We start from the raw sequence: 12,773 nt of genomic DNA, 5'->3' as shown, positions 1-12,773 counted from the left end.
AAGCAAAACTCTGTCTCAAAGAAAAAAAAAAAAAAGATACCAGGGTTAACCCTTATACTAAGGAAAACTCCAAGACGACTAACATCTAAGGCTTCTTGTGGACACACTGGTTTCTGCTCTTATACCATGCTATCAGCCAGTTAGTAGACTAGATTTCCCAACCACTTCGCCAAATTGGGGAATGCAAATCGTCTAAAAGAATGTGTACAGACACAGATGTCCTCCACATACTATGTAAGCTACAAATGGAAGAAAATGCATTTTATAAAAATTACTTAAGATAGGATCAGTTTGGGATGATGGGGATCTATAAGAGGATAAAGAAAGAAAAAGCTGGGTGCGGTGGCTCACGCCTATAATCCCAGCACTTTGGGAGACTGAGGTGAGTGGATCACCCAAGGTCAAGAGTTCAAGGCAGCCTGGCCAATGTGGTAAAACCCCATCTCTACTAAAAATATAAAAAATTAGCCAGGCATGGTGGTACGTGCCTGTAGTCCCAGCTGCCTGGGAAGCTGAGACATAAGAATCACTTCAACCCAGAAGGCAAAGGTTGCTGTGAACCGAGATCACCCCACTACACTCTAGCCTGGGCAACACAGAGAGAGACTGTCTCAAAAAAAAAAAAAAAAAAAAAGGCCAGGCATGGTGGCTTATGCCTATAATCCCAGCACATTGGGAGGCCAAGGCAGGCAGATCACGAGGTTAGGAGATCGAGACCATTCTGGCCAACATGGTGAAACCCTGTTTCTACTAATAATGCAGAAATTAGCTGGGTGTGGTGGCATGCATCTGTAATCCCAGATACTAGAGAGGCTGAGGCAGGAGAATTGCTTGAACATGGGAGGCCAAGATCGCAGTGAATCGAGAGCACATTATTGCACTCCAGCCTAGTGACAGAGCAAGACTCTGTCAAAAAAAAAAAGGAGGAAGGGAGGGAAGGAAAGGGGAGAGAGAGAGAGAGAGAGAGAGAGAGAGAGAGAGAGAGAGAGAGAGAGAAGGAGGGAGAGAGGAAGAAAGGGAGGGAGAAAGAGAGAGAGAAGGAAGCAAACAAATACTTATTTGCCCCCTTCTATAATGTAGACAGTTGCTCCTTTCATCCTCACCCTAATCCTGTAAGATCCTTAGTACTATTGCAAGGTATGCAAGGCTAAGTGTGTTTGGCCACCCATCCCAGAGCCACACAGCTTGTTTTTAATGGATCCAGATCTGAGAGTAACTCAGACCCATGATTCCTAAGCTCCAGTGCAGCAGAGAACCCACCTGAGGAGGTTTTCAGCACATACAAATCTGAGCCTCACACCTCATCTCCTGAATCAAACTCTCCTGGGGGATGAGAGGTAGGGCCCAGCTGAGGGATATGGATTTTGGAAGTCATTCAGGGAGTTCTTATAGGCACCCAGGTTTAGATTACAGCACTTGGACAGAGGTAATAGCTACGCTCACATACTGATACACTGTCTTTGGAAAGAGATTAGTTGAAACCTACAAAAATAGTTGAGAACAGCAAAGTGAATACTCACATACCCTGTACCTAATTTGCCAATTGCTACCATTTTGCAGCATTTGCAGTTTTGCGCTTGTCTGTACTCACACTCTCTCTCTTCTCGCGTATCCATTTTTTTTTTTTTGTCCAAAATTTTCTGAACCATTTAGAGGTAAGTTGCAGGCCTCGTGACACTCTACCTCCAGAGAATTCAGCATATGTCTCCTAAGAGCTAGGGCAGCTCTTCAACATAACCACAATAAAGTATAACCTTAATTCAGTGATCTCACAAACCAGTTCACAGTCAGGTTGCCTCAGTGGCCTCCATATATTCTCTATTGCTTGTTTATTTTAATCCAGGAATCAATCAAAGTGCTCACATTGTGTTTGGTTTTCAGGCACCTGTCTTCTTTCATCGAGAACAGCCCTCTCAACTTTATTTTTTCTTTCAGGATACGAACTTTTTTTTTTTTTAAATCTAGGGCTGTCATCCTGCCGTGTTCCACAATCCAGATTTGTCTTGATTTTTTTTTTTATCATGATTACATTCAGGCTAAACATTTTGGCAAAAATATGACATAGCTGATATGACATACTTACATTTGCATCATATTAATAGACACATAATACCACTCAGTGCATTACTGATCATGGCAAGTTTGAGTTTTTCTTCAGGTTAGATACTGGCTTCTAAAGACAAATCTAATGACGCATACTGATTATAAGCAAATATTTAACATCTGTTTTTCTTAGGGATCAGAGCAAATTTGTGGTTTGCCTGACCATGAAGCCAGTCCTTTTTTTTTTTATTTTCAATCCAGATAAATCACTGAGACTCATACATTTCCTAGAAGCGGGGAAATTGGTTTTGATGTAAACCAGGACAGGTTAGGAGAGGTTGAAAAGAAAATGGGCTTGATTTTTGCTTAAAAGAAAGGAACATTCTAGCTACAATTTTACATCTGTTAACCAGCCTCTGTTGCAAAATTACAGGTAGCTGGAGGAATAAGTTCTAGTGTTCTGTTGTACTGCAGGGGGGCTACAATTAACAACAGTTTATCGTATATTTTCAAATAGCTAGAAGAGTGGGTTTTGAATGTTCCGAACACAAAGGAATGATACATTTTGAGGTGATAAATATATTAATTACCCTGATTATTATACAGTATATACATGTTTCACACTATAGTCCATAAATATATATAATTAATATATGTCGATTAATAATAATAGAAAAAAAGAGAAAGCCTCATCATGAGCTCAGTGAGTCTCTAGCTATGCTAAGTTGTTACTGGATGCCCTGCTTTGGGCCCTGGGGCAGAGAAATTCATTTGCAAGTTTATCTGATTGAAAATCCTGGCCAGTAATACCTATTTCTCCTTTTCTGGCCAGTCTCGCCTCTTGTGTTCACTTTTGGCCTCTTGTGTAGACTTTTTTCCATTTGTAAATGTGCCCCAGGAGGACTCCGAAAACCAAAATGATTATGGTCCAAAATTCATGACAATCATTGTGACTCTAAAATTTTAGATAGGAGTTTTCAATCTTTCTGATCTCAAATGCAAACCTGGTAACACGGATTTCTTGTGTTTGAAACGAGAAAGTTATCACTGTTCACTATGGGCCAAAACTTAGACCCTTAAGAAGAAAACACCGAAGACAGAAATAAATTAACTTGCCATAAAGGAAGAGGAGAAATAGCCAATGAAACCTAATTAGATGTTTAAAAGGCCAGGGACAAACTTTCCAAATAATTGAAGTGTGTATTTATGTGTGTGCATGTGTGTTTTGTATTTACACATACACATAAATACACACAGAGATGTATAAACCTACATAGTCCTATATATACAAATATACATATATGACTATATACACATTCATTATCATAATAATGCTTTCTAAAAGATTAAAAAACGATTGACTTCTTATACTCAGTTATTAGGAAATTTTGCATTTGTCTGAATCACTGAATACTTTACGACTCTCTATGCATCTGATGTCCTCAGGCTACAGCTGCAAAAACACTCTCAGGATCTTTTGACTGCCCTAGAATGCATCAGGTACCTTTTAAAATGCCCTGTGGGACCATTGGGATGAGATTTGAGGGGGAAAAATGTAAGTAATGCTTACACTGGAGATGAGAAATTGCTTCTGAAATCACCCTGATGTATATAGAATTGAATCTATTTTTGTGGCATTAGGAAAGTGACTGGCTTTTGAATCCGTGTCTTTGGGAGGCCCTGAGATTTTTGCACATTTCGAGGCAGGATTGAGAGAAGTAGGGCACAGAATAGTTGTTACATTGCGAAAGATGACAGAAGAACGTGCCTTGAGCAATTATTTCATTATTGACCAGGTGGGCTGGGCCCTTGCCTAATTCAAATTCTACCTCTCCCTGCACACGTTTATTTTCTGGGGTTTTCTCTTTCAAGTGACTGCTAAGTTCTGAGACATCTATTCAATCAAACCTCCTAATATTGTATAGGAACAATGACCTCCAGGGCTCTAGGGTGGCGGGGCTTTGTCAGATATGGGCTGTTGCTTTGGAGTGCCTTGGCATTCTTGAAAAAGGAGTACATGTCACATTTCAAGGACAAACAATGTGCATTGTTTTCCATATAAAGAAATGTTAGCTTTTATTAAGTAATCTGATTTTGATCTTATTGCCCTGTGTACTTGTTATTTTTCTCTGTGATCTTTTGCTCACTGGGATCATTTTCTGGGTCTTTCTTCTGGTGCTTAAATCTTCTTCTTTATCTCTTTTGTTCACATGTCATCTTCTTGTTCATTTTCAGTCCAAACTAAAAAATGCTTCAAAACAAACCCCTATTGAATTCCTGTGATATGGGTGTGGGTTGTCGGCTCTTCCTGTAATGGCATTTGACAGACTCACTTGCCTCCTGGGGACCGTTAATAAACTCTGCCCTTATTTTTATGCTTTTCTTCTATTGAATTATTCTGTGTCTGGTGGGTAAAGGCAATCCTTCTCTAAGGGTCATGAGACAGACACTGGGCCATCTAGCTCTCTGCTTAGTGTGACCTTGGAGGTGAGATTGAATGGCCTTTTTCCCAGTATATGCCTACCCCTGTGCTATAAGTCATGGGGCACAGTTCGAGGAGAGAAGTAGTTTCAAAGATGAACAAAATGAGATATCGTATCACAAATAATTCATGTTTCTACTTGTAAGCCTTTCATAGTTTACAAGGTCCTGCAAAACACTCCAGTAGCAGTTCCTTCATCTTGTAGGAACAAGATAGCTAGTAGGTTTTTAATTACTCCCATTCTACAGGTAAGGAAACTGAGGTTCAGAGAGCTGTCATGGCCCAATCATACATATAATGCAGAGTCGTAATGAGAATACATTTCTCCTGATAATCAGTTAGAGTCTATCCATCTCATTCTGCAAAGAATTTGGGGAAATAGCCAATAAAAGAACCCACAATTTAAAAAGTAGTGTGAAAAATAATCAATCAGGATCAGGAGAATATGAAGGTCAGGACCAGGATATACTGAAATATCATTATGTTACATTAAATTTTCATCTAAAATATGCAGTCTGATAACTTTTAAATTCCACTTTGGCTTTGAGATTTCTAGTAGAAAATACCCAAAGAAGAAGATAACTTTTATTGAGCACCTACTATGTGCTAAAACTTGTGCTTTATGTAAATTCTCTTCTTAAGCTTCCTAGGAATTCTGCAATTAGATATTATTCCTATTTTGTGAATGAGAAAATTGAGCTTCAGAGAACTGAAGTAAAGAAGCCCAAAGTCACACAATGAAGAAATAGAAAAGATAGAATTAGAAGCAAATAGGGTTATCTGACTCCTAAACCAGTGTTTCTCCTCCTGCACTCTGAATGGTAGCCCAACATTCACTAGTCTCACAGAGGAAGGTCACTGACAGCTGGAAGAAAGGGAGACCTTCACTTCCTTACTGATAGGTCAGCCAGCTTTTTTACCATGTGAGCAGAAACTGTGTCCTGAACAGAGGTCTGGGGCCAGGTACTGGCATGGAGACAAGCAGATTCCCACCAGGTGCCAGATACTATGATAAGCACGCTGAAATATGCAATCTTAGTCATTCTCTCAGCAACCCTATACCATCCATATGATTATTATCAAATTCATTTTGCAGTTGAGGAAACTGATGCTCTCAGATATTAAAAGATCTTCTTGAAGTCGTATGACAAAGAGATAATGGCCCCTGGACCCCAGAGCAGATATTCTGCTTTCAGAACCAAGCAACTTTATCTTTCCTGTCACCTTTAGCTGTGTCTCTCCCATGAAGGCGAGTGAAAGAAAGTAAGGAAATCGAGGTTGAAATTGCCTTCCTGGCTGGGAGAACAGCGCTTCTTCCTGGTTCCTCTGTTCACTGAAACTCCTGCCTCAGGAAGGTGGCTGCCAAGTGGACATACTCATAGACAGGTTCTGCCAGAATCATCCTGCTAGGAGCCTCTTAGGAAAGTGGGAGTGCAGACCAGTGGTCCGCCGCTTAGGCATTCCAAAGCTGGACCAATCCCTGGGTAGTTATAGAGAGAGATGAGCCAAGAATGGCCCCTGCCCAACAGAGAGCTTTCAGGCTGGCAGCAGAGCCGAATCGTTCAATAAAGAGCATATTTGTTAAAGGACTGTGTGCAGTGGACGCCTACACAAAGAGCCACAGGACCCTTTCCCTGACTTTGTACCTTTCAATGTGACCAAAATATACCTAGCAACCAGCACACAGTAACCTTAAGAGATATTTGCTGCCAACGGGGAGGATGGACCCTGAAACCTGATGTTCTCCCTATTCTTCACCACACAGATCTCATAAAAGGGTTTCTTTGTGGGCAGGTTAGAGAATGTTCAGGCTTGATACTTACCCTTGGGATGGTTCAGCAGAGATGAGGCAGGCAGAAGGAAGTACCAGGCAAAATTTTAGCCAGATTATTTTAGGAACATGTTATATAACGAAAGCACTTCAAATAGGGAAGATGGATCATGGCTTTTAAAATAATGGGGGCTGGCTGGGGTGGTGGTAAACTCTTTGGAAAGATTCCTTAACTTTCAGGAAGATGGTGAGCTGGCTGGGAAACAGGTTTCTGGGAAAATTGGCTTGACCCCGATCTTCTCTGGGGAAACTCTTGACTTGATGATGTGTGATGTCAAGGATTACTATATTTGTTTGGAACTTTCTCTGGGTCAGTGATTTTGCTAGGTGCTGTTCACATCTTATCTCTAATCCTCAAAACAATGCATCCAGTTAGGAATTAGTATCTTGATTCCATAAATGGCATCACTGATGGATGCCCCCTAGCTAAGGGCTGTATTAAGCATTGCTTCCTAGACCCTTCCATGGTTGTTGATCAGTACGCACTGACAGTTGCCCAACTCTGGCCCATTCACTACTCATTGGGTACTTGTTTGAATATATGAATGAATGAATGAATGCATGAACAAACGAATGAATGAACAAATGAACTCACGAACTGAAATTCACACTAAGATCTTCTAATTCCAAGCCCAGATCTGGTTCCAACTTTTCTCATAATGTATTCTCTCTTCTGTTAAGCCAAAATCTGTCCTCTGTAACTTCATTCATTCCTGCTTTTGTACACAACCATGTATGAGTCAGCAACCATGTGCTGGCCTTTGTCTGCCCTCTGGTGTCACACAGGGTAATGGAATCAGTGCTCCTCTCGCCTGCAGCACCCACACCCTCCCCAGCTATTTGACTGCAGCTACCTGTGTCACCAGGTCCTTCCCTCAGGCTAAGCAGTCACTGCGTCAGCCATCAACCCTCCTCAGAATACGTTTCTGTTTTTCAATCTGCTCAAAACCTCCTTTGACCTTTCTGTCTCCATTTGGTCCATGCCCACGGAATGAGTGGTTTCCAAAACAACCATGACCCTCTACATTGGGCTGAGTCACTGGGAGTCAGAGAGCTGCCATCATCCTCGTTCTGATTCTAAACCTGGGTTCGGAATATACCATTCATGTTTTAATTAACCTCTAAATGTTCATCACATTGACTGCCTAATGTAGAGATCATGGTTCCAGCTAAGGCTGCCTCAGCCCAGATGAAGATAACTTTTAGGGTCCAAATGAAAGGCTTTACATTTGGTTTGTTCTGTTCCTTGTTAGGTTTGACCCTGTTTGCCAAGCCTACTGGGATTTTTTTTTTTAATTTCTGGTTGTTTCAGCCAATCACTTAATCCTCCTAGTCTGGGGCCTCGAAATGTAATCATTATTACATTGTTAATATTTATGATCCTAGTTACTATCTACAGAGCATTAATTGTATGCCCATTTACATGCTGAGTGTTTTATATGAATTTTTATCTCATTGGTATAGTGGGAAAATTAAATAAGTGTTATGATTATACCTGATCATTTAAAGGTGAGGAAACAGGCTTTAAAATAGTAAGGAACTTGCCTAAGGCTTTGTAGCTTTAAATGGCAGAGCTGGAACTCCAACCTAGTTCTGCCTGACACCCTGAGGCCCATAGCCCAGACTGTTCCTCCATGCTGCCTTCTGTAGATGCTATTATTCCCCTTTTATAGACAAGGAAACTGAAGTCCACAGACATTGAGTCATCTGCTCAAAGCAGTGGTTCTTGAAGCATGATCTCCAGAACAGCAGCATCAGCATCCCCTGGGAACTTGTTACAAGCAAATTCTGAGGCCCTGCCTCAGACCTACTGAATGCAAAACTCTAGGGTTAGGGCCAAGCAGTCAGTTTTTAACAAGCCTTTCAGGTGATTCAGAGGCATGTTCCAGTTACAGTCACTGGCTCAAAGTAATGCCCAAGACTGTCAGACTCTAAAACCCTTGTTCTTTATTTGCAAAGCGGTCTTTTATGATAGTTGAGTTATGGGCTCTCTGGAAGAGGAAGGCTCTAGCTTGCCTCCCTGGGTAGATGTACCAAGAGGTTATTGACATAAGAGTACTGGACCTGAAGGCTGCTAAAGCCCATTAATAGTTATAAGGGTCCCCAAATCTGGGAGTCCCTGCTGAACCATATCTTCGAATTTGTCTTCTTTGAAGGAGTGGAAATTTACAAGGAAAAGCAGTGATGAGTCACACAGTGAAATCGAGAGCTCAACAGAGCATTGTGAAAAAAGAACTCAAATATGCAAAAATCCTGTTTGCAGGAACAATTATATTTTCAGGTTGCTCCAAGATTAAATTGAATCTGGGAGAAGAATTGAAAGCTACAAGCTTGCCCCCTCCAGTTTTATTGAATATCTTACAGGAATTATTGAATATTTTGCAATCATCCACTTGACCAACAGATTAAGGGACACACTTATTAAGTTCCTGGTAACACGAAGTTGAATGGAATTGTTTTTCCTGAGAAGTGAAAAATGGAAATTTAGGTAGCCTTGAGAAAGTTGACCGATTTTCTATCACAAACACTAAAGAGTTAAGTTTCAAAGAAGAATATTAAACTCAGAAAAAGAGATAATAATTATACATAACCAAAGTAAGACTAAAAATTACCTTAGATGGTACTGATTCAAACTTCTCATCTTAAAAAAAAAGGAGATTTGAGTCCCAGAGAGTTTTCCCAGGATCACTCAATGAGTCATGAGTAGAACCAGAGCTAGAATTGGGCCCGTGGCCTTTTATTACGGACACGACCATTCTGGTTTTAGTCCCAGAGTATCCTTCAAAGGAATGAAGTACAGTCAATGACAGTTTGCATTCTATGTAATATTTTTTGTAGACTCCTAATCTGATTTCTGCATAAACAGAACCTTCTCAAATTGAATTATATTTTTCATCCCCTGGTTCTGGGAGTAGCTGAGGTGTTCCTTTAAATATTCAGTGAATGCTGACTATATGCCAAGCGTTTTAGGGATTGTAAAGATAAATAAGGCATGGTCTCAGCCTTTAGTAATATTCCTGTCCTCCTAGAGAAGAATTGCAAGTGGCTTAGTTTCAGTCAGTGTAATAAGTGATAGAGAAAAAGGCATGTGTAGTGTTCTAGAAACACTGATCAGAGACCCAGTGAGTGATTAATACTGGCTAAGTGATTTGGAAAATGTAACGTAAGATGGATTTTGACTTGAAAAGAGTGTAAGACCAGGTGGAAGGGACAAAAGCTTGGAAGTATGTGGTGTGAGGTCTGGTGGACTCAGAGAAGTGGGTTTGAAATCCAGGATACTCGGTGTCAAGAGTGTATGGCCAGAGATGAAGCTGGAATTGTAGCTGGAGCCTCCTTGGAAAGGGCCTCACAGTTGTGTCTCATTTAAATTCACTTTCCAAGAAGGGAAATTGGAAATTGGAGAGATCCCAGTGTCAGGTGTCCTTGTGTGATTTGGGACCCAGCCTCATATGTTCTTTGAGTTGTATAGATCCAGCTTTCCATTGTACGTAAGCAGAGTGCATTTTATCAGCTACAGACCTTCACTGTCATTGTCAGCTGGCCTGGCCCAGCCTTTCCTCAGTACCCTTGCAAAGAGACCTCTGTAAAGTTACAAGGCCGAGGTTGCTTTTTGACAATTTATCCTAGGCCACTACATCTTGAGAAGAAAATAGAATTGTTCCCTATACCTCACAGGTGGTCCTGAATTATAACAGGGCACTTAGAAAGTGCTTTTTAAAGTAATCAGGAATAAAGAAGTGATGTTGAACATGTAAATATATAGTTGCTAGGTAGCAGAATAAACTGAGCTTGGAGACCAATTTTCCCCCCCTCTGCTCAAAGCTACAGCCTTGATGAAAACATAGATAATAATTCTACTAGCTAACATTTTTAGAGTAATTACTGGACAAAGCATTTTCTATGCATCATTTAATATTCTCAACGATTCGATGAGGCATGTTATGGAAACTGAGGCTCAGAGAACTTAAGTAACTTGCTCAAGGTTACATCGCTACCAAGAAACTAAGCTTAGGGCTTGAACCTAGGTTTGCATGATGGACCTCTCAGCAGCACCTCCTTCTGGAACATTTTCTTTGCTTGACTTTCACACTCCTTGTTTTTTGCCTTCCTCCTCCGCCGTTTCTTCTCATTCTTCTTTACTGGCTCATACTCTTGTTCCCAACCTCTAATCATTGAAGCATCCCTGGCTTTAACCCTGAAGCTCTTCCTTTCTGCTTATACTCACTCTAGGTAGGTGGTGATGATGCCAAATGAGATAGTGAGCACAGGAAGGGACCAGATTTGAAGCAGAAGAGGGGCCATTTACATCTAGACCAGTTAGATTTGAGGTGCTATTGAGTCATGGAAGAGATGCTAGGTTGGCAGTGGGCTCTGCGGGCCTGGAGCTCAGCAGAGGAGCCTGTTGTGGGGATACACATGTTCACTACATTTTGTATACAGTGTGATTGAAGACTTTGCCATGAATAGGGAAACTGCAGCCCACAGAGGGGAAACTCATTGCCTAGGATCACACAGCAAGTTAATGGAAGAACCAGAACTTTGAGCCAAGACTTAACACATAGGAGGGGCTGTAGAAAAGCCATCAATTAAAGCTCAGGGCATAACATCAAAACAGTGGACTATAAATGGGGCTGTGTGAATGCAGTCCAAGTGCAGAGCATTCTGGAAATGCATCTGGATCCAGGGATGGAACTCAGAATGTGTGAAGGAGTTGATGGATTAGAGGACTCCATCAATATCTACTTAGCCTCGATTGTGACATGATTTCTGTATTCAAAGTAGAATCTTACGACAAGAACCTGAGGTCTGGTTCATATATTAATGGTTGGGAATGGATCTAGGAAAGTCAGTGGAAGATCCATAGGGTTGACTATCACAAAGATTGAAAAGTTGCACGTGAGGTAGTAGAAGGAAATAGCAAAGGGCCAAGGATGGGCAAAGCCCCTATGGTCAGTGCCTCGCCATTTTCATAATTCTCTGGGTTATGAAGGTATGAAATTCTCTGGGTTGCCTCCTACGTAATTTTGAAAAAGGGTTCCATGATGTTTAGTTACTCAGCACTGGCTGACTTTTAGTGGGATGCTCTTAACTAGGTTGAAAGAACTGCCCACCCCACCAGACATCAAATGCATCTCAAATCTACACTTGCCTGCAAAATAGGCAGATGTTAAGTGAGCAGAAGATTCCACTAACCAAAATAATAACAATTAGTGGCACAAGAAATGGCAGTTCTACTCTCAAAAAGCCCATGAAACAGGGAACACAGGTAACAGTTATGTGGCTTGGTATGTCCAGTAGAGCAGTGTGCAGAAGCTGCCAAGAGAATGGTGTCTGCTGAGGGTCAGGGAGCTGTCATAGTCCATTAATCTGTGATTCATCTCTGTTCAGACGATTTACTTTTCACCTCACCAATCATATGAGTTGATATCCTAATTATAAGGAGGCTGAAAATGAAATAAAATTTCAGTTCCCCTTAACAGCAAGGATACATTCAGCAGATATATAACATAGATGAATCTTGACATGTTCCTCTCTCTCACCTCCCACATCGAATTCAACACCAAGTTTTGATAAGTCTACATCTTCAATATATGTAGAATTCATCTATTTTCCTCCGTATCTACTACCTCCGCCCTTGTCCAAGTCATCATCATCTCTTACCTCAATCAAATCCACAACCCCTAAATAATCCTCATATCCATCCTTGCCGTTCTCTAGTCTAATTTTTTAATAACAGCCAGGGAGACCTTTTCAAGGCAAATCTAAATATGTTGTCCCACTCATCCCTGGGCTAAAACAATTCTTTTGCTTTTGATTGTTCATAAGCTAAAGATCGAAGTCTCCATCCTGACTTCACATACAGGTCTTGTCCTTCTGACCTTCCCCAGGCCCTCTCTTCTCACTTCTCCTTTCTCTGTGAGCTCCAGCAACACCATAATTTTCTCACAGTGCTTAAACTTTGTCACACTCCTTCTACCACAGGACCTTTGACCATGCCATTGCTATGTCTAGCAATGGCATGGTCAAAGGTCCTGTGGTAGAAGGAATGCGGTAGAAGGAGTGTGGGATGGGAGGCCTATAGGCCAAATCCAGTGTACTGTCTGTTTCTGTAAATAATGCTTTATGAGTGCTTTTGTAGCACAACAGTAGAGTTGAGTAGTTGCCAGAGACCAGCTAGCCCACGAAGCCTAAAATATTTACTGTCTTGTCTTTTACAGAAATGTTTTCCAGCCCCGCATCTAGATCACCGGCTATACCTGCACTCTTCTCCTGATTGATGCCTTCAGACCTCCATTCTTACATTTCTTCCTTTCCTGACCCCTTCTCCCTTTACCAGATTGGATTTCTTTTGTTAGGTGCTGTCACAGAATTGTATTCCATCTTTTTTTCTCAGTAATGACTGCAGTTTCCAAATTT

At 41.1% G+C, this 12,773-nt stretch overlaps 1 protein-coding gene across 15 annotated transcripts in view; it reads left to right on the top strand.

Moving 5' to 3' along the window:
• The window catches only part of PTPRT (protein tyrosine phosphatase receptor type T), a 1,134,111-nt gene that overhangs the window by 1,008,272 nt on the left and 113,066 nt on the right, over positions 1-12,773 (top strand). The window lies entirely within an intron of this gene.

The sequence above is a fragment of the Saimiri boliviensis genome, chromosome 9 (assembly GCF_048565385.1).
Source record: "Saimiri boliviensis isolate mSaiBol1 chromosome 9, mSaiBol1.pri, whole genome shotgun sequence".
NCBI classification, from domain to species: Eukaryota; Metazoa; Chordata; class Mammalia; order Primates; family Cebidae; genus Saimiri; species Saimiri boliviensis.
Note: the sequence above shows the minus strand (reverse complement) of the source record. Positions and strands in the feature narration are given on the sequence as shown.